Source organism: Numenius arquata, chromosome W (genome assembly GCF_964106895.1).
Source record: "Numenius arquata chromosome W, bNumArq3.hap1.1, whole genome shotgun sequence".
Taxonomy (NCBI): Eukaryota; Metazoa; Chordata; class Aves; order Charadriiformes; family Scolopacidae; genus Numenius; species Numenius arquata.
Window position 1 is genome coordinate 6,518,197 of NC_133615.1, and position 22,000 is coordinate 6,540,196.

The following is a 22,000-nucleotide window of genomic DNA, read 5'->3' on the forward strand; positions in this document are numbered from 1 at the left end:
AGAAGAATATCCTTTCCTTTTTGAGCTGCAGCACTCCAGTGAAGAGATAATAAATATTGTGTATAGCTGAGTTCGGTTACAGTTCGAAGCCTGAAAGATTCATTTTAAATATCAATGCCTAAAGTTATACATCTTGATAAGCATTTAGCTACAAATCTTCCATTAAAACTCATACACTAAAATGGTCTGAAAAATCTCAATCTTAATTCTGTAGACAGCCCTACTTTCCCCTTTTACATGTAGTCTATATGGGTTCTATAATGGTGTTAGATGAACCCTCTCCTCACAGTTTTGGTGCCAAAAATGGGACATAGGTAGAATCTTGTTATGTGAATCTAAGTTTACAACCTAAAGGGAGCCCCTTAACCACTGCCAAAACCAAAGGCACTCCAGGCTGTCACTGACTATCATTTTGACATTAGTTTCCCAGACACTAACATCTCTGTGCCTGTGCACACCCAGAGATCCCCCAGAGCTGACAAAACGAAGCAAGGCAGAGCCTGGCATGTGTGGAGCAAGGCCAAGGCACAGGAGCTACGTGCTCCTTCCTCAAAACCTGCTGAAGGGATCAAATTCTAAAAGATATTTCCAGAGCAGTTTGGGGCAATCCCCTAAATGCTACTACCACTGGGAAATGTAGCAAAAGGAAGAAATTATGCTGTCATTTCTCACCTTTTTCCCCATCATCAACTCCAGATCCAGTAGTTTTGTGATTGGGGAACGTACCCCCAATGAGAGATCCATGTTATTTCCCTCTTTTCTCACACCTCTCCCACAGCACTTCTGTATCCCAGTTAGGATGTACAGTGTGGGTGGGCAACCAGATAGACAAAATACTGGCTGGATGATCAGGCTAAAAAGGCCACGCTGAATGGGATAAAGCCCTAAGTAACGTTGTCTGGACCTCCTAGTTGCCCCTACTTTGAGGCAGATACTGCTCTAAAGACCTCCTGAGGTCCCTTCCACCCCCAAATCCAACCTGAGTTGTCCTATGATCCTGCAAACGAGTGTGGAAGAGACTGCAATGACATCTCTTGCTAAACACGTGCTGTTGCTCAGTAAGAACTTTTAAGTCAGGAAGAGGAAAAAAACTAGTGAACAGGGCTCCTATTGGGAGGATGGGGACAGAATCTCATTTTGTACTTCACTCTGATTACTTTTTAAAGATTATATTATATTAATTTTTTTCAGAGACTCACCTGAGTTACAGGAATCACTGGAGCACGACCCAGACATTTTCCCATATTGAAAGTGGCTATCCTAGGAACTGGAACAGAGATTCATTCTTGGCCTCATTCTAGCTAACTGAAATTTGATTTATTCACTGCTTATAAATATAGCTCTTCCAAAGAAATCAGTTTGAGTGGGGGATCTGTTCTGGGGTAGTAAGATGTGAGTTGACTATGAGTCACTTCCTCAGGTTAATATTGAAGACAAGGATAGTATATAGAGAACTTTATTTTATGATGGATTTATAGTGCTTGCTGTACAGGAAATGTTGTTTCCTAAGTAACTGGGCCAGACTGGCCAATGACAAGACAACAGATGCTCTCCCCCACCTCTCGCTCCAAGGAGAGGAAGGAGAGAGATAAAGAGATTTATGAGTTTAGAAAAAAACTAAACTACTTTAATGAAATATTAATAATAAAATAAACAGGAAATAAGAAATAGATACAATATATACAAAACTGTATCAAGCTCCCAGGGAGATGTCACCAGCAGACACTGGGGAATTTCCAGACTGGACTCGGTGACAGATGGGAACTGGATTCCGGATCTTGATTCAGGATCCCACAGATCAGGATCAAAGGCAGGCAAACAGCCAGGGTCCTCCTCAGGTGTTATCACTGAAGAAAGAGAGCCATTGAAGAAGAGGGTCATTGAAAAAGAAGCTGACCCTTTGATGCCTCAGCTTTTATACTGAGCATGGCAGATGGGATGGAATACTCTATTGGTAAGTTTTGGGTCACCTGTCGACTCCTCCCCACGGGTTTGACCCCTGTGCAGGGTAAACAACCAAGTCAGCTGACCCTGGTTGCCACAGCAACAAGTATAAACAAGAGCCTCTGTCACTGAGCAGAAAGTTGGCTCTGCTCCACCCCAAACCAGGACAGACATTAAGCCAAAAGATTCAGCCACATTAATTATATCATGTCAAATTTTGTGAATTAATTTCTAGAAACCTTAATTGTAATCCTATACACTTTAAAATATTGTGACATTTTTCAGATTGTGGCCCATCTTCTGTAGTTTCTTGTCCTCTGGTATAACACAGAACCCATGACTAATTAATACGTAGTGAAAATCATATTTTTCTTTACCCACATATTGGTAGAAAAAATATGTCACAGAACACATTCTTCTATTCCATAATTTCAGGTACATAATAGTCTGGTCATATATGTATGTTATGGGAGATACAGCCACCCCAGAGGACATGATCCGGCATAGAGAACTGATATCAGATGTACAAACCCATTACACAACATGGCAAAGGGAAATTTAGCATTTTGAATTGTTGCAACAAATTTTAATTGGGTATTTCATTTTTTTTATGTCTGGCATTTTATCTAGATCAAAATATGTTGATATTTCCAAATAACATTATTTGAAATTCTCCCTTATGTGGAAAATTTCAACTTTTCCTTCCTGGGATGAAAAATACGAAGTTTAAGTGTCAAATTTCTCTTGAGGTGGGATTTCTGAATTTCGAACAACTCTAGCTGTTACCTCATAGTCATGTATAAGAAATTAATCTTTCTTGGTTCAGTTGTGTTGTAAAGCAGTCACGCTATTCACTAGCAGTGTTCTCTTTAAGTTGTCAAAGAAAAAAAATCGGTTTTGAACATTCATTCCTAATTAACCATTCTGATTTGGAGAAAAAAGATCTTTTATTTTCTTAGCCATTTATGTTCTGCAGTAGGGAAATCTTTTATGATATTTGTTTACAGTCTAGAGTCTGTAAACTCAGAGTCTGAGTTTAGCATTGTTTGGATTCTGTAGACACAAAAGAGTTATGTTAGTCTTTAATTTCCAAACATTTCTTGAAAAAATGAGACAATTCCATTGTTTTTAGGTTAAGGTATATATGTATTTAATATATATATGTAATTCAAAATGTGAATCATTTTTGATAGGAAGAAATACATTGTTGTAGTCAATGGGTAAATCCTGTGAAATGGTTATGCTATTCAAGGGATAAATTACTGTGTAAACTCATTTTAAAGTAAGGTTCATTTTTGAAACTCGATTAATGAATTCCATGTAACACAGTCCTGGGTCTGTATTTCATCATTCAGAACAGGAAGCTTTAGAAGTAAAATTTCTCACATTAATGTATTCTATAAGGATATTAATGGGTTACAAAATCTCACAAACCCAAAGTTATAGTAAAATCTGTATTTATCTCTATTCATGGTAAAATCCCTACTTAACTTTTAATTTCTTTATGCTTAAGGTTAATTAGGTTGGCTTCTTTGCAAGTGACCTTGGAAACAGGAATATCTCTCTCTGTCCTCTGTCAGATCACTCATTTGTGTTGTGTATGCGAGTATATGCTCTCTGAGTTACTAAGAACAGTCTGCTTTGAGTTATATTACCAAAGTACGTGTGATTGTCAGTGGCTTGCAAAGATTTACCACTGTATCATAAGGGATAAGAGTTAAAAATATCTGTAAGATGACATAAAAATTTCTAATACATAATTGTATTAGACAAGCTAATTGAGGGGGGAAAAACCGAGAGGGGGAGTAAATGAACTCATCCTTACCCATATCCTGCAATGTCTCAGTGTCACAAAGAATGGAGGAGCAAATCTTTATAGGAAAGGGAAACTAGAAGCTGAAATTCCCATCTTAGGTGTGGATAGATAATTAAATAGATTATTCAAAAGGAGTTGTCCCTCAGATTTGTACTTCTGCAGCTTGGCTTCTTCTCTTGGTACTGCAGGCATCCACTGATGTCAAGAACTGATGCCTCAGATATTTAGGGGTGCCTCTGCCCTTTACCTGAGGCTGAAGTGGAGAGGAAGTTACTGGGAAAAGCAGTGGATATAAAAATATGGGCTGCAAATGGCTGAGAGATGTGATGCAGGGCCAAAGTGCATTTGTTGAAGATGTCTGTGGTGAGTGAGGAAAGCCATGATTTTTCTTTGTTTTGCTTTAGAAAAAAAGCGCATATCTCAGAAGAATTTACTTCCTGTCCTGAAGTCTAAGTGAGGAAGTGGTTTGGTATGAAGTCCTGGCTTCAGAAAAGTTAGCAATATAAATCCCCCAAACTTCAGTAACCAGAGTTAAAATGAACACGCAGAGGCTTAGATAGGTTCTTGAGTTTTGTCATCCTTCACTGGCACAGAGGAACTATTTGCCATTCATTTTTACAACTGTGCATTTCTCAGTTCTCTTCTTCACAACATTCCTGAGTTCTTAGTCTCACGGCCTTCATATATACTTAATTTGAATTGCCATACAGTCTCAGGGGAAGAAATAACCCCCTCCAAAAAAAAGGTTACAGGTGGGCATCTCGTCAAGGTTATCCCAATGTGTAATAAATACCTTGTCCAAATGTCCCCTATTTTACAGAAATAGCCTTTCAAGGACAGAGTGCACATGGGAAGCCATGCAGTAAGCGTACCTAGTATGCATTTTGGAGAGGAAGGAGAAATCTACTTTTAGAATTAAAAGGACTTTCCTGTGTTGCAAACTTTGTGCTAAGCACCTACACAGCTCTGGTGATTTCATATGGTAGAGGCAACATTGCAAGACATGGGCCTAAGTCTCAAGTTTGACACTAGAGGAAGAAAGCAGTCCCATAATAATATAACAGATTATTCTCATTCTCAAAAATGAACCAAGCTAGTCCAAAGACGATTTTTTTTTTTTTTTTCCCCCCAAAAATGATTTGTACATTTGGCTTTCCCTCACCTATTCTCGTACAGATCAGAAAGCTTGGTGTTCAGCTGAGCTGATCTGGACAAGTGATGTTCATGTTTAAACTAGACAGGATGCTCAGCAAAATCTCTTTTCTACAGGAACAGAAATGAAAAATAACAACAGCAACAAAACTCTTACAACCTAGGGCTGCTTTCTATTTGAAGTAGCAATAAAAGTAATGTAGCTTTAGCTAGAGCTGAGCTGCTGCAAATGGAAGGAGTTAGTTTTCTAAGTTGGTATATATGCTTAATTGAGAAGAGCTGGGAGTCTCAGCATGGAAAAATTGGACACCAGATAAGGAAGAAAGTGGCAGACATGAAAAAAATCACTGAAATCTGCTTCTGGCTTTGGACTGAACTGGAGACAAATCCTCTGCCAATGAAAACTGTTAACAGTAGTAGTCGTCTACACAAAACGCTTGGCTGCTAGACGACAGCTAGCAATCAATCTCTGTGCCAGATTCCTGTGATGGAGGCAGTGTGGACCTACTACTTTCATGTACATAAAGTTCAAAGAAATAAAGGCTCTTGTTGTTGTTAAAGCAAAGCTGGCAAATATTTTTATTTTCTGCAACTAGTCTTCACAGGGCCTGAAAACCAGCTGTGCACAGTGAAGCACCTGTACTCTGGAGAAGCAAGCAATAACAGAAAACCAGCAAAAACTGAACAAAGGTGCTTTTTTCCTCATGTTTAATGTCAATTTGCTAAATGTTTTACATTTTTCTAAGACAAGGCTTCCTTGACAGTCCAGAAACCAGCTAAGTACAGGAACCTACCTCTGCATTTTAATGAAATGAAACAGGACAAAAAAACAGTACATGAACTTGGAGTCTTTTTTCCTACCCTGTGTAATGACAGTTGGGCAAATATTTTTATATTCAGTGATGAAAGTCACTCAGCAAACTGCATTGCACTACATGCAATACAGAATTACAGGGTTTACACTTCTCTTCATCAATAAAACAGTTCTTTTACAGCAGGTGCCAAGAAGGCTTCCGAGTGAATTGGAATAGAAGTGAAAGGTAAAACGTCCTGCCCTTGCTTCACAGGTATTCTGCATTCCCATGTCATGAACTTGGGTACATTTCTAAAAATCTGATTAGTCAAATCTCCTCTGGACTTATGGACCCTTTGATCCAGAAATCAAGAACAAATAATATAACTTTGAAATTTCCAGTACTTTTTAGCTTTCTTTTCCTTTAAACAGAAAAAGCTAGAGACTTGCGAGTACAAAATAACATGCTAAAAACCTGAAGTAAATAGTTGTATCTTAGAAAATAAACACACACCCCCAGGTGAGTTTGATTCAAGGATAAAATGTTATCAATACATATATGAGGGATGGTGGTTTTCTTCTTTTGTGAGACTGCTCCACTAAACACCAGTTGCAGCAGTCTCTTATGACCACATCACTCATATATATATGTTTTTGCAAGCACTATAATTGGCAGGCATACATTATTCAGCACATAAATACCAGGCAACAGGGACTGTTTTATTGTTTGGCTGATGCAAAGTACAGCTGTACATTTCTTTGTGACAGTTCATTATGTAGATTCTTAATATTCGGGCTAATCCTGAAGCACGTATTCAGGCAAAACTCCTACTGTGTATGTTGCAAATCAGTAAACAATCCAGGTTCAAACCAGTAAATGCTAGGGGCTGAGCAAGCTATTTGAGGACCACAGGTGAAGCAGAACTGAATACTCTGAAGTGCTGCAGTCACCCACTTGATTGATAGACTTTCTACCATCAATGTCATGAAAAACAGCAGACATAGGACAAACTAAGCCTTTTGTCTTTGCAACTTCATGTTCCTAAGAGTGCCTGTCCAAGCTCTATGGATGCTGAGTGCCACTTGAACGGTCTACAAACTGATGGATCAGCTGCAGTTAGTCGCAGTCCTTCATGATGAAATGACTTGAAAAATAAATTATTTTGGAATTAAATTAGAGGATGCTGCTGAAATAAATTAGGAGATGGGGAAGGGAATGGGATTGCTCTGCTGGATACACACAGAACTGGAAGCACCAAGAAATACATATAAATGATCCTCTGACAGTAGAATGCCATTAGAAATGGGTTTAGAAAGCTGTATATCTTAAGTTTTTTGAATGCAGAATTCTTCAGATTACATATGGGGATTTTATTAACCTTAGTTACACAATGCCATAACCACTTACTACAGTTAGTGCAAAAGAATGGCAACACTTAAGTGGAGATTTTCAAGACACGCCTTGATTATTATTAAGAAACTTATTAAAAAATAAGTGAAATAACATTAAAATTAATTAGTTGAACTGCAATACTACGTGTGCAGGCACCTAAGGTGGTAGTAGTTCAGTTAGATTAGTTCACCTCCAAAGGGAAGTAAAGTAAATCACACTTAATCCATGAAGGGTTCAGTTACTCTATGTCAGCAGTCTGTATGCATACATGGCAAATACAAGGCCATCTGAGGACTTAGGTAAGAACCACAGGCTAAGTTAACCACATTAAAAGTTACTGAGGATCATCAATACACACATCAATGTGAGTGTTTATGGCATATAATTCTCAACAAAAATGTTCAGAGGCATTCAGTGTTTTTTAACTAATCCAATTGTAATATTTGTGAATTTTTTTGTGCTACCATAAAAAGATACTAGCCAATAGCAAGCTGTTCAGAATCTATTCAGAATCTTGAAATGGATGAAAAATAGAATGATATCATTTGTTCTTTTCGGGAGTGTGGACCAAATTCAGACAGACTACTCGGGGTACTCAATTTTTTAAGTTTCAACACACCTCCCCCTATCCCCCCCCCAAAAAAAATGCCATGTCCTAGCACCTAAAGTTCATTAGATTAAATGATGGTAGCACCCAGGTGAAACACCCATCTTCCATGGTATTTCCTGGAAAACATTGGTTTTCCAGGAAATCTAGGCCCCACTGCACAGTGGAGCAGGACAGCCACCTAGGTACACAAGGTCCTGTTTCTTACTGGGCGCACAGTAGGTAACACACTCAGTCTCTCTCCATCCTGAGACCAGACTCCTACTTGGAAAGGACATTAAAGCTGTAGAACCTCCCTCCTTAGTCAGTGACCCAAACCCTGGACTAAAGACTCACCTCATTTCAACCCTCCTGCCTCTGTGCCTTTTATTCCGAGCTGCGCAGGGCCTCACATTAAGCAGGCGTCCATATGTGGTGCCTTTTTTAATAGGCTTTATATACGCTTTGAATATACTTTATGTATATCATATTATATTTATTATATTGGATTTCTAGCAGTTGGGTAGAGGTATTTATAATCTTTGCTATTTGTTAGCAGTAATTTAGAACTGCAAAATGAGCACATCAGCTTGCTGGTTTTAGGTAGAGCAATACTGAAAAAGCTAATAGTGACTTTTAAATTTTCAGAATTTAAATTGTTTTTCTTCCTTTTTTAATGCAACAGTTCACCCCTCTGAGCTACCTAATGAAACTGTCTGCAGAAAGTGCTGGTTTTGGCTGGGATAGAGTTAATTTTCTTCATAATAGCTAGTATGGGGCTATGTTTTTGATTTGTGCTGGAAACAGTGTTGATAATAGAGAGATGTTTTAGTTATTGCTGAGCAGTGCTTACACAGAGTCAAGGCCTTTTCTGCTTCTCCCACCGCCTTGCCAGCAAGTAGGTTGGAGGTGCACAAAAAGTTGGGAGGGAACACAGTTGGGACAGCTGACCCCAACTGACCAAAGGGATATTCCATACCATATGATGTCATGTTCAGCAATAAAACTAGGGGGAAGGTTGGCGTGGGGGGCCGCTGCTCAGGGACTGGCTGGGCATCAGTCAGTTGGTGGTGAGCAATTGTTTTCATTTGCATCACTTGTCTTTCTTGGGTTTTATTTTCCTCTCTCTCTGTTATTTTTTCCTCTTTTCCATACCATTTAAAAAAAATTATTATTTCTTTTTAGTTATTAAACTGGTTTTATCTCAACCCATGAAATTTCTCACTTTTACCCTTCCAATTCTCTCCCCCATCTCACTGGGCAGGGGGGAGTGAGCAAGCGAGTGGCTGTGTGGTACTTAGTTGCTGGCTGGGGTTAAACCACAACAGTCCTTTTTGTTGCCCAAAGTGGAGCTCAAAGGGTTTAAGATAATAATAGATTGACCAGAGCATAGTATAAGGGATTTATATCTGTTAACAGTTGTGGGTCACGATATTGATTCATCTGTTCTTAATATCAGTTTATCTGATCTGTGCCATGCTCTTTTATTTGCTGTACATGTTAAAGATTGGTGTTGACTTTTGCAGTTTTCTGTGCTCTGTAGTGCTCAGTGATATTTTGTCTGGGAGATTTATTATTAAAACACTGGCCTTGAGCTTAATCTGGTATTTGGGCTCCGTACTGAAGGCATTACTGTACTTCGGGTACCATCTCATTGAGACAATTAACAATTATACTTCTTCCTCTGAGAGGTTTTCTTTGAGGAAATACAGAGTGGAACCTTCTCCACCATCTTCTGTGATATTTCCTCCCTCGTTACAATAACTTTTCAGTATATTGAACATCCTTGGGTAGTCAAAATACTTCTATTGGTATTTCTTAGGTATATCATTTCAGCTTTTTCTAAGGTTAACAAGCTATTTAGGAATATGACCCTGGCCCTGTGACAGTATGGTCATGGGTGGCAAGATGTGGGAGAATATGGGCAGGTATCTAGAAAATGTCTCACCTTCAGTGGTCTGGAACTTGACTCCCGAACAAGTGCAGGATCCTGATGAAGTGACAAAACGTTTGAAAAAAAGATGCCTTGGTGATTCCAAAGAGGCACAACTTAATGCAGTATGCTTGGGCCTGGCCAGCACCTACTAAACACTGCTCAATACCAGCACCCTCAAGGAGAAGAGGGCATCTCTGGATCTGAAAATACACCAACAGACACTATGGCTAAACCAGACAGTGTATCAGTTGCCCCTATAACTAAAAGGAAACAATGGAAGTGGAAGTCAACTCATTTAGTAAGGGATGAAGAAGCTTCTCCTAGGAGGGAGCAGGAAAAAGAATCAGAAGAGGCAGCCTGTTCTGCAGCAGAGCAGTCACAAGAACAGGAGGAGGAAGAGACTAAAATCATAAACAAGACAGAAACCACCTGATTTCTATTCCTAAGTGAGCTGTGAGATATGCAAAAAGATTTTAGCCGTTGTCATGGTTTAGCTTCAGACAGCAACAAAGAACCACGTGGCAGCCGCTCTCTCAGGCTCCCCCCACATGGCCATGAGGGGAGAATTGGAAGAAAAAGGCAAAACTCGTGGGTTGGGACAAAGGCAGTTTAACAGAACAGCAAAGGGAACAAGAAAACAATAACAGTAACACAGATAGAGGAATATACAAACAGGATTATGATACCACTGCTCACCTACCGCACCTGGGATACCCCAGCTCGCACCCAAGCTATGACTTCCTACGAATACCTGTATCTCTGCTAGATTCTGGGGAGAATTAACCCTATCCCCGCCAGAACCAGGACATCCGTCAACCATGTGAGCTAATTCTCAGCTGGTTACTCTGATGCTGGGATATTGGAGGCAATAGTCAGGAATTACAGGATAAGGAAGGCTGGCAGGTGGGATCCCTTGCTAACGATAACACCATTGACAAAGGGATTGGAAAAAGGGCAGGAGTCCTCAGTCTTTGGCAGCGATTCCTGTCCAGCGTGAAGGACAGGTATCTCTTCAAGAAAGAACCTGCAAATTCCCTAAGCAAGCAGAGCACCACTGAGAGAGGTATCCGGTATCTGAGGGAATTAGCTGTGGTGGAGGTGATCTATAATAAACTGGATGATGACCAGGCGTCCAAAGACCCAAATGAAATCTGGTGCACATGGTTCATGTGGCGAAAGATTATAGGAAATGCACGGATGTCATACGCCAACACCCTGGCAATAATGCACTGGACAGACACGGAGGCACCAAGTATGGATGGATTGGCCAGACAACTCTGAAAATACGAAGATAATCTTGCTTCCTCCTGTCGTGGTTTAGGCTGGGCTGGCCACTAAATGAAAGACAGATGCTCTCTTTAACCTCTCTCCTTCTCCCAAGAGAAGGGAGAGAGAATAATGAGAGAGATTTATGGGTTGAGAAGAAAACTAAAACTACTTTAATGAAATATTAATAATAAAAAGAAAAGATAATAATATCAATAAGAAAGTAATGAAATACATAAAATATATACAAAACCAATATCATGTCACAAAAGGCATTGGGAAAGTCCCAGTCTGGACTCAGGGATGGATGGGAACTGAACTCAGGAACTGGATTCAGGAATGCACGGATCAGGATCAGAGGTAGACGAACAGACAGAGTCCTCCTCAGACGCCAACCACTGAAGAAAAAGCGTGACCCCTTTGATCCCTTAGCTTTTATACTGAGTATGATGCACATGGGATGGAATACCCCGCTGGTCAGTTTTGGGTCGCCTGTCCTGTCCGCTCCTGTCCACAGGTGCGACCCCTCTACACTCTTCCACTTCTGACCCTCCAACAGGGCAAATAACAAAGTTAGCTGACCTTGGTTGTTATAGCAATAAGTATAAGCAAAAGACTCTCTGCATACCATTCCTTGGTATTAACTATAAACACTGCTAGAAGCAGACACTGTCTGAAAAACATACCATTAATGTAAAGAGAATGCAGTCAGTTAGAAGAGACTTAACTGAAAAGTAAAATTACTGAAAAGAAAATTGGTTCTGTTCTACCTCAAACCAGGACATTCCACCCCTTATTCCATACCATTTATGTCATGCTCAGGTCACTCCTGCTTGTTGTCTTCAAATATATACACACATATATATATACAGATTACTGATTTATGATTTATCCTTCTACACAAAAGTTTGTTAAGTTCATTCGGTTTGTAATCGCAGGTTTCCATCTATCATAGCAGTCTCTAAGGGCAGGAAAGGTGGTATGAAATTCATCGTGGTTCGTGCCCCAGAGTTTGCTGGACACCACTTGATGAAGCTGGCTCTGGTTTCGTCACCACTATGTTATCCTGAAAAACACTTATTGAATAATGTTAGTATTATATAACAATTAACATCGTGCAGTTCAAAATTAAGTACTCTCACCCAGGGTTAAATTTCCTTGAGGTATACATTGGACTTCTCCGTTCTTCAGCATCGCCCACCAAGTACATCCAGGTCCTTGGGCAAAAACAGTCCCACGAATGGGTTTGCCTTTGCCTGAGGCAGGAAAAACCCAAACAGTTTTCCCTAGCATATTCCTTTCATGCACCACAGGGACTTTATCCCCTTCTACAATATGTAAAAGGTCTGATTGAGCAGGACCACCTCGATTGATGGATCCCCTGGTGTTAACTAACCAGGTAGCTTGCGCAAAACACTTGTCCCAATTTTTAAAGGTTCCACCCCCCATTGCTTTCAGGGTGGTTTTTAACAGTCCATTTTATCACTCAGTTTCCCCTGAAGCTGGTGCATGATAGAGGACATGATATACCCACTCAATGCCATGTTCTTTGACCCAATTATTTATAAGACTGTTTTTGAAATGAGTCCCATTGTCTGACTCGGTTCTTTCTGGAGTGCCATGTCACCCCAAGACTTGCCTTTCAGGGCCCAGGATGGTATTCCGGGCAGTGGCATGGGGCACGGCATAGGTTTCCAACCATCCGGTGCTTCCTTCCACCATTGTAAGCACACAGCACTTACCCTGGCGGGTTTGAGGGAGTGTGACATAGCCAATTTTCCAGGCCTCCCCATACTCATATTTTAACCATCGTCCCCCATACCACAAAGGTTTTAACCGTTTTGCTTGCTTGATTTCAGTGCATATTTCACAATCGTGGATAACCTGCGCAATAGCGTCCATGGTTAAATCCACACCTCGGTCACAGGCCCATTTATATGTTGCATCTCTTCCTTGATGACCTGAAGTGTCATGGGCCCACTGAGCTAAAAATAGTTCACCCTTATGTTCCCAGTCCAAATCTATTTGGAAAATTTTAACAGCCTGATCCACTTGTTGATTGTTTTGATGTTCCTCAGCGGCACCACTCATGGGTACGTGGGCATCTACATGGCGTACCTTTACGACTAGTTTCCCTAGCCAGTCAGCAATATCTTGCCACAATTCAGCAGCCCAGACGGGTTTACCTTTGCGCTGCCAGCTGCTCTGCTTCCACTGCTTTAACCACCCCCCAGACCATTTGCCACCATCCACGAGTCAGTATAGAGATGGAGTATTGGCCACTTTTCTCATTCAGCAATGCCTAGGGCCAGCTGGATGGCTTTTACCTCTGCAAATTGACTCGATTTACCCTGTCCTTCAGCAGCTTCTGCTGCTTGTCCTGTAGGACTCCACACAGCAGCTTTTCACCTTCAATGCTCGCCTACAATACAACAAGATCCATCAGTGAACAGAGTATAGTGTTTCTCACTATCTGAGAGTTCATTATATGGTGGGGCCTCCGCGGCGCGAGTCACCACCTCCTCTGGCGGCATTCTGGAGTCTTTGCCTTCAGGCCAGTTTATGATCATTTCTGCAATTCCTGGACGATTTGGGTTTCCTATTTGAGCTCGCTGTGTTATTAAGGCAACCCACTCGCTCCAGGTAGCATCAGTGGCATGATGAGTAGAAGGAACTTGACCCTTGAACATCCAGCCCAGCACTGGTAATTGGGGTGCTAAGAGGAGTTGTGCTTCAGTACCAATTATTTCTTTATCAGCTCTAACTCCTTCATATGCTGCCAAGATTTCTTTCTCAGTTGGGGTATAGTTGGCTTTGGAGCCTTTGTATCCTCGACTCCAGAATCCTAGGGGTCGACCTCGAGTCTCCCCTTGTGCTTTCTGCCATAGGCTCCAGGTAGGGCCTTTGTCCCCATCTGGGGTGTAGAGCACATTTTTAATATCCCGTCCTGTTTGGACTGGTCCAAAGGCTACTGCATGCACAATCTCTTGTTTAATTTGTTCAAAGACTTGGCATTGCTGAGGACCCCACGTAAAATAATTTTTCTTTGAAGTCACTTCGAAGACACTTTGAAGTCTTACAATCTGACTATAACCTGGGATATGCATTCTCTAGAAATCCACAACGCCTAAGAAGACTTGTGTTTCCTTTTTTTTAGTTGGTGGCTACTATATTGTTAATCATGTCCATTCAGATCTGATGGCATCCATCTTGCCACTTAATTCCCAAGAACTGGATGTCTCGTGCAGGCCCCTTGACCTTACCTCTTTTTACAGCAAAACTCGCTTTCAAAAGAATTTTGATACTTTTCTTCCCTTTTTCAAAAACTACTTCTGCTGTGTTGTCCCATGCAATGATGTCATCAATGTATTGCAGGTGTTCTGGAGCTCCACCCTTCTCCAGTGCAGTCTGGATCAGTCCAAAGGGGCAGTAACCCAGGCTGTATTCTGGAGTAATAGGGGCATCCCAGGAAAGCTTAACTGTGGACTGCAAGCTGAAGGGTGAACCAAACCGTGAATGAGTGGCACAATAGCATCCCATTGTGACTGCCCAGACGCTCCATGCGTCCTTGGTATAGATTACCTCGAGAGAGGTGTGATTTTTAAGGACCAAAAGATAGTCACTGTTAGCTCTTTGTTAGCTAGCACTGGCATACGGAGGAAATGTTAAACGGAGGCGTGTCTACCTTACCTGACCTTTCAGAGGACCCAACTGTTGTGGGGTTGTTGAGGGTCAAAGAACAACAGGTGACGATTGCTACCACAATGGTGCATTGGAGGCAATATTGCACTAACTGTCTCAGTTAGTGCAATATTGCCTCCAATGCACCATTGTGGTAGCAATCGTCACCTGTTGTTCTTTGACCCTCAACAACCCCACAACAGTTGGGTCCTCTGAAAGGTCAGGTAAGGTAGACAGCTGTTTAATTTCCTCCGTCTCCACAGCTGCTGTACCAAAAGCTCACCGGTATCCTTTTGGGTCCTTAAAATACCCTCTCTCGAGGTAATCTATACCAAGGACGCATGGAGCGTCTGGGCCAGTCACAATGGGATGCTTTTGCCACTCATTCACGGTTAGGCTCACCTCAGCTTCCAGTACAGTTAAGTTTTGGGATCCCCCTATTACTCCAGAAATACAGATGGGTTCTGCCCCTTTGTAGCTTGATGGCATTAGGGTACACTGCACTGGTGTCTACCAGAGCCATATAATGCTTGGAGTCTGATGTTCCAGGCCATCGAATTCACACTGTCCAATAAACCCGGTTGTCCCTTTCCTCGACCTGGCTGGAGGCAGGGCCCCTCTAGTCCTGATCACAGTATCCGTTACTGACGAATGGGTTTGTGTGGCACGCGTGGGTTTGAATCCCATCCTTGTTACTCACTTCTTGTAAATACAAAATGGAAATTCCTCCAAGAGGATCAGAAGCCCTTCTACTTTGTCTGGGGAGCTGCCCACTGGAAACTGGAGCAGCAATTTTCCTGAAAGAACCCTCATTTTTGATTGTTTTTCCTTGCAACTCACGTACCCATGCCTGTAGAGTTGAGGTAGGCTTTCCATCCCATCATGTCGTCTCCATGGTCATGGAGGTAAAACCATAGGGTGTCTTGTGGTGTGTACCCTCTATATCCTCTCTCTTGAGTGGAAGAATGCTTACTACTAATAGCTGAGATACTGGTCCATACAGGTGGGGAATTAGACATATCTTCTTTGAGTTGCTGGACCTCACGGAACAGTTTTTCAAACAGGTTTTTGGATTTTTCAGACAGCCTTTCCACAGCTGAGATGGAGGCAGTAGAAAGATTTTCTTCGCATTGCCAGAGGTAGCCAGCCTCTGCATCCACTGTTGGTGCCTCTTCTTTTTCCAGCTCAGCATTGCCAATGAGTTGGCATATGATGACGGTGCGCTCTGTACATACTTCTGCCACATGGGTCAGATTGTTGTGTGAAGAGGCAAAATAGTTTTGGCAGAAAATAAACCCCCTTGCGTTCTAACACTCCTCACCGAGGTGGGAGGCTAGGGGCGGCTGGGTTTAAATTCTGAGTGATGCCCAATTCACCACTATCAGTCCAGTCACGTTTAATATATTTTAAACTATCACGATTCTGGATACGCTAATAGTGGACTGCACCTTCAGTCTAGTCGTGCTCACGAACTAGCACGGCCGCACTTTAGTGTCTGGTCGCGTTCAGTGAGAAACTGAAACGGCTAGCTACTTAAGTAGTGCAGTTTATTCAAGCAACAGATATAAAGGTTCTTATGGATTGCCGGTGATAAGTACAGTCTGCAAAGCACGTGCAAGTAAAAGAAAAAATGTTAATGGTACAAAGCGCGCGACAAAGTTACAAACAATACAGCCTGGCTATAAATGTAACAGGTAACCCTCTAGAGAGATTTCTAAGTTTCCCGAGGAAGCACTCAGTATAGTCTAAGTCTTATCCAAAGGTGTCCCTATGGGGGGGAAGAAAGGCTCAGCCCGTCGACTGGTCCCGGGAGTCAGAGGCAGTCTGTGATGGGGTCCTCCCTGACTTGTTCACGATGGTGTCTTCCCTAGCATCCCCCCTTTCTTGGGCTATTTTTATACTATTTTTTTACCTTCAAGGTGGAGTTTGAGTGACTCTAGTCATAAATACCTTTATTATGATTGGTGTAAAATTCTCTCGCCTCGCATTTAAAGGTATAGTTTACGAAAAATTCAGGGCGCAGACTCAAGGAGGAGTGGTCGCACCTTGGAGGCGGGTAGCCTTCAGGCTGGAGGTGTGTTTTGGTATTATAATGACATTATAATGAGCAAAGTTCGCACAAAGGACAGCATTTTCTCAAAATTTGGCAGACTGTTGGCTCAGGGTAGCAAGCATGCCGCTTATCAGTTCCATAGGATCACCTTGTTCCCATTCTGCTGTGTAATCACAGACCTTGACCGTGGAATCTTCACTCCACTCCATCCTCCGTGTTGCTTTTGCAAGCAATATTGTTCAGGGAGTCATAGATGTAGCGGAATCCTCGCATACCAGCTGCTGCTGTGTTCCACCCTGGAAACGTTTCGATTTTATACCTTTCCTTAATGTGTGAACAATGCTATATATTTTTAATAAAAATTATATTTTAGGAATTATTCCACACAGATACACCAGACTTTATCTGGATCTGTGGGTGACTGCTAGTTGTCCAGGTCATAGTAAATCAGCTCCCGCATAGCTTATTCCCTCAGGTACTGGATACCTCTCTCCATAGTGGTCCACTTGCCTGGGTGACATAAAATATCTTCCTTGAAGGGATACCTTTCCTTCACGGCTAACAGAAGTCACCTCCAGAGGATGAGGGTTTGTTTTCTTTTTCCAATCGCCTTGTACCCCATTCCCTCAACAGGGATCCCAGCTGCTTGGCTTCCTCTAATTCTAAGCTACTGGCCCTGTTATCCCAGCATCGGAGCAGACAGGTGACAATGTGCTCACCTGGACGATGACTGAAATCTTTTTGTGTATCTCACAGCTCACCCAGGGATAAGGACTGGGTGATTACCTCTGGTTCTTCCTCCTGTTCTCGTGATGACCGTGGTTCATCTTCACCCCTACAATCTAATTTTTTGTGTATTTCTTCTTCTGTATAGGGGTGACTGATATCGGCATGGGTTGGTTCTCTGGTTCAGTAGCCGCAGTGCCTGTTGCCGGGGTTTGAGTAGCCACGGTGCCTGTTGCCAGGGTGTGAATAGCCGCAATGTCTCTTGTTGGGGTTGGAGTAGCTACAGTGCTCCCGCATCTGCATTGAGTACTGGTAGCAGATGGGGTGGTATTTTTAAATAGTTGTTTAACCCTAAGCAAGACCTGAAACACATTCATCATAGAATCATAGAACAGTTTGGGTTGGAAGGGACCTTAAAGATCGAGTTCCAACCCTCCTGCCATGGGCAGGGACACCTCCCACTAGACCAGGTTGCTCAAAGCCCCAACCAGCCTGGCCTTGAACACTTCCAGGGATGGGGCATCCACAACTTCCCTGGGCAACCTGTTCCAGTGTCTCACCACCCTCACAGTAAAAAATTTCTTTCTAGTATCTAATCTAAATCTCCCCTCTTTCAATTTAAAACCATTACCCCTCATCCTATTGCTACACTTCCTGACAAAAAGTCCGTCTCCAGCTCTCCTGTAGGCTCCCTTCAGATACTGGAAGAACTCCCCAGAGCCTTCTCTTCTCCAGGCTGAACAACCCCAGCTCTCTCAGCCTGTCTTCATAGGAGAGGTGACCAGAAGACCTAGCAATAGGAGCATGCTGGTTTGAACATCCCAAGGATATTAAAAATTCTCAAGAGCTACTGTAATTAGCCTGGAGGAGAAGGGGGAGGTGAAGGAAGGTTTCTCCCCCACAGATTGGTTTTCTGAGAAGAAAAAGTAAGAAGTGTAATTTTTAATAGTTTCCGCTAGATGGCTCACGAAGTATGAAGATGATGGCAATGCTGAATACAAATACCAAATTATTCTAACAACCAACAATTTTATCATATTATAAACCAGCATTACATAGTACAGCAAAATGATAATCTTGACCCAGTTCCCAGAGATTATAAACAGCACAACAGGGAACGTATACAGCAACTAAGGTGTTACATAACTCCAAAAACAAGCACAGCAACTTTGAGAGAAAATAAATCAACATTGTGACCAGCGACTATTAAACTAATATAATGAATGCTTATAAAAAAATATAAAAAATTTGTTTTAACACATTCTGTTCAGATTTGTTGTTATCTCAACCCCTTGAGCCCTATGTTGGGCACCAAAAAGGACTGTCATGGTTTAACCCCAGCCAGCAACTAGGACCACGCAGCTGTTCACTCCCTCCCTTCCTCCCCCAAGTAGGATAGGGAGAAGAAAAAAAATTCATGGGCTGAGATAGGCACAGTTTAATAGAACGGTAACGGAAGAGAAAACAATAATAATAATGGTAAAAGAATATGCAAAATGAGTGATGCAATACAATTGCTCACCACCCGGTGATCGATTGCCCAGCCTGTCCTGAGCAGCAATTGTGGATTCCTGCCCCCTGGCCAACCCCCATTTATATACTGAGCATGACGTCTATGGTATGGAATAGTCCTTTGGCCAGCTTATCCTATCTACGCTCCCTCTCAGCTTCTATGTGAAGCTGAAAAAGTCCTTGACTTAATATAAGCGTTACTTAGCAACAACTAAAACAATATGTGTTATTAACATTATTTTCATACTAAATCCAAAACACAGCAGCTACTAGGAAGAAAATTAACTCTATCCCAGCTGAAATCAGGACACTCAGCTATTAAGAGTCAGCCTTCTTCTGTTCAAGGGAGAGGGTACCAGTGGCGCACACCACGTGTCACCCTGTGGTTCTATCTGTGTGACCGGGGGAGGACATGAGGAAGTGGGATGGTGAACCTACATGGAGACTCAAAGCTTGGGTACAGGAACTGCAAGGAAAAACAACAGCCAAAAGGCATCCATCCAGGAAAATTACTGCTCCAGTGTCTGTTGGGCAGAGTAGAAAGGCTGATCATACTTTTGACCCTGATGAAGGAACTTCTGGTTTGCAGTTACAAAAATCAAGTAATGAAGACTTCGACCAGAAACAGAGGAGCCCTACCTTTGGCTAGATGGAGGAAAGGGACAACCGGGTTTCTTGGACTGTGTGGGTTCGATGGCCTGGCACATCAGCCTCACGGGAGTATAAAGCTTCTCCCACCGCCTTGCCAGCAAGTAGGTTGGAGGTGTACAAAAAGTTGGGAGGGAACACAGTTGGGACAGCTGACACCAACCGACCTGTTATGGCTTGAGAAAAACCATAACAATTTATTGTCGTTTAGACAATTATTCTACAGTGACAGTTGCGTGTCGTAAATCAGGCTCCGAGGCCCATCTCTGCCTTCTAGGGGACTTTTCTCTGGAAACTGGAGCAACACTTCTCCTGGAAGAACCCCTCCTGGGAGGTGTCTTACTCTGCAACTCACGTACATGTGTCTGTAAAGCCAAAGTAGGTTTTCCACCCCAATTCCTCATGTTTTCTCCCTGATTACGCAGGGTAGACCACAGGATGTGTCGTGGTGTGCTTTGCTTCTCTCAACCAGGTTTAGTAGGGAAGTGTTTGTCCCCACCTGAGATATTGGCCTTGCCAAATGATTTCTTCAGCACTGAGACACTGGCCTGTGGGGCAGAAAGAAGATTATTTGCATAATGCTGCATTCAAGCATCCATATCACCCACTGTTGGTGCCTCATCATCTCTCCAGCAAAATAATGCCAATACATTAGCATATGCTGCTGGTGCACTCAGTACCCACTTGCGCCAAACAGGTCCAGTAATTTGGAGTGCATCTGGATCTAATGATGTCTGCAGGTCGTCCAAATCGCTGAAAATCATCTCCCGCACAGCTATTTCCCTCAGATTCTTGACACCTCTCTCAATAGTTGTCCACTTGGATGGCTGGTACATGATATCATCCCTATAGGGATATCTGCTTCTCACACTTAACAGGAGTCGCCTCCAGAGGGTGAGGGATTGTGGTGGTCTTCCAAAAGCTCTGTCAATACCTGATTCTCTAGCCAATGGTGCTAGCCGCTTGACTTCTCTACCATCTAAGTCCCCAGTGTCTATCAGCCCCAGTGTCCCAGCATCGGAGCAGCCAAGGAATCACTTGCTCGCCTTCCTGACAGCTGTAATCCTTACATATGTGTCACAGCTCAGTTAGGGTTAATGATTGAGTAGTTTCCTCTGTTACTGCATTGCCTGATGTCCCTGGTTGACCATTGTCATCTGATGCTACTGCACGTTTCCTCTTATGTACAGTGTTGACTGACACTGACACTGATTGATTCTGTAGGTCAGCTGCATCATCCATCACCAAGGTCAAAGTAGATTTAGTACTCATTGCAGCTGCAGGTCTTGTCATGAGAGCCAGCAGGGTCTGAATAAGATCAGGGTCTGTCGGGAGGGCTGGCGAGGTCTGCATGGGCGCGATGTCAGTTATGGGGGTCGACAGGATCTGCACAGGTGTGATGTCTGTCGGGGGGGGCGTCAGGGTCTGCACGGGCACGGTGGTTGTCGCTGGGACTGGTGGTGTCTGCACAGGTGCAATGTCTGCCGTAGGAGCCTGCGGGGGCTGTACAGGAGCACTGACTGTTGGCGGGGCCGGTGGGCTCTCTACAGGAGCAATGTCTGTCGGGGGGGGCGGTGGGGTCTCTATCAGACACTTCCTTCTACTGCAGATCCATCCCATAAAAAAGAACAAGCCTGCAAAAATTAACGACATGAGCACAATGACCAAAACATTCCAAGGGTATTTCAAACTCTCAAAAACTGTTACTATTGATGCTACCGGAACATACAAATCCTCAAGAGATATCCCCCCCCTCACTAAATGGCCTGTAATATAACCCAAGGTATAATTATGCACAATGCCCAAAAAGGGGCTCCCCCCATCCCGAGGTGACTCTGACCATGGTGATTTGCAAGATGCAATTACTTAAGTGACAAAAAATGGAACGATTACAAATGACCCAATAACATAGCAAAATACTGCCACACAAAATAACAAGGCAATGTTTTTAACTTCACATTTAGAAATGGTAAGCTTCCCTAAACCAATGAGAAATGGCAACAAACTCTTGCACCACTCACATAGCTGCCCACATATGGCTGCACAGAGATACTGGAGAACTCCGTTTACAGTACTTTGAAACAACACCAACAGATCCACAATGACTGTTTTACAAATCCGATCAAATCTGTTTACAACTTCAAACCTTCAAAACTCTCAAATTAAGGCCTCTGATTCTCCCAGCACTATTTGAATTGTGTGAACTATCATATTAAGTGCCAAGGTCATTAAAATACCACACTGCATGCCAAACTTTGTTAAAATTCTGTGTTATACATCAAATTCATTAAGATACCAGATTGGGTGAGAAATTTGTTAAAATATTACGACGGACACAAATTTGCTAAGATGATAGCACGTTGGGCACCAAATTTTGTTAAAATATCGCATTGGGCACCAAATTTGTTAAGATATCACGTTGGGTGCCAAATTTGTTATGGTTTGAGAAAACCCATAACAATTTATTGTCATTTAGACAATTATTCTATCACCC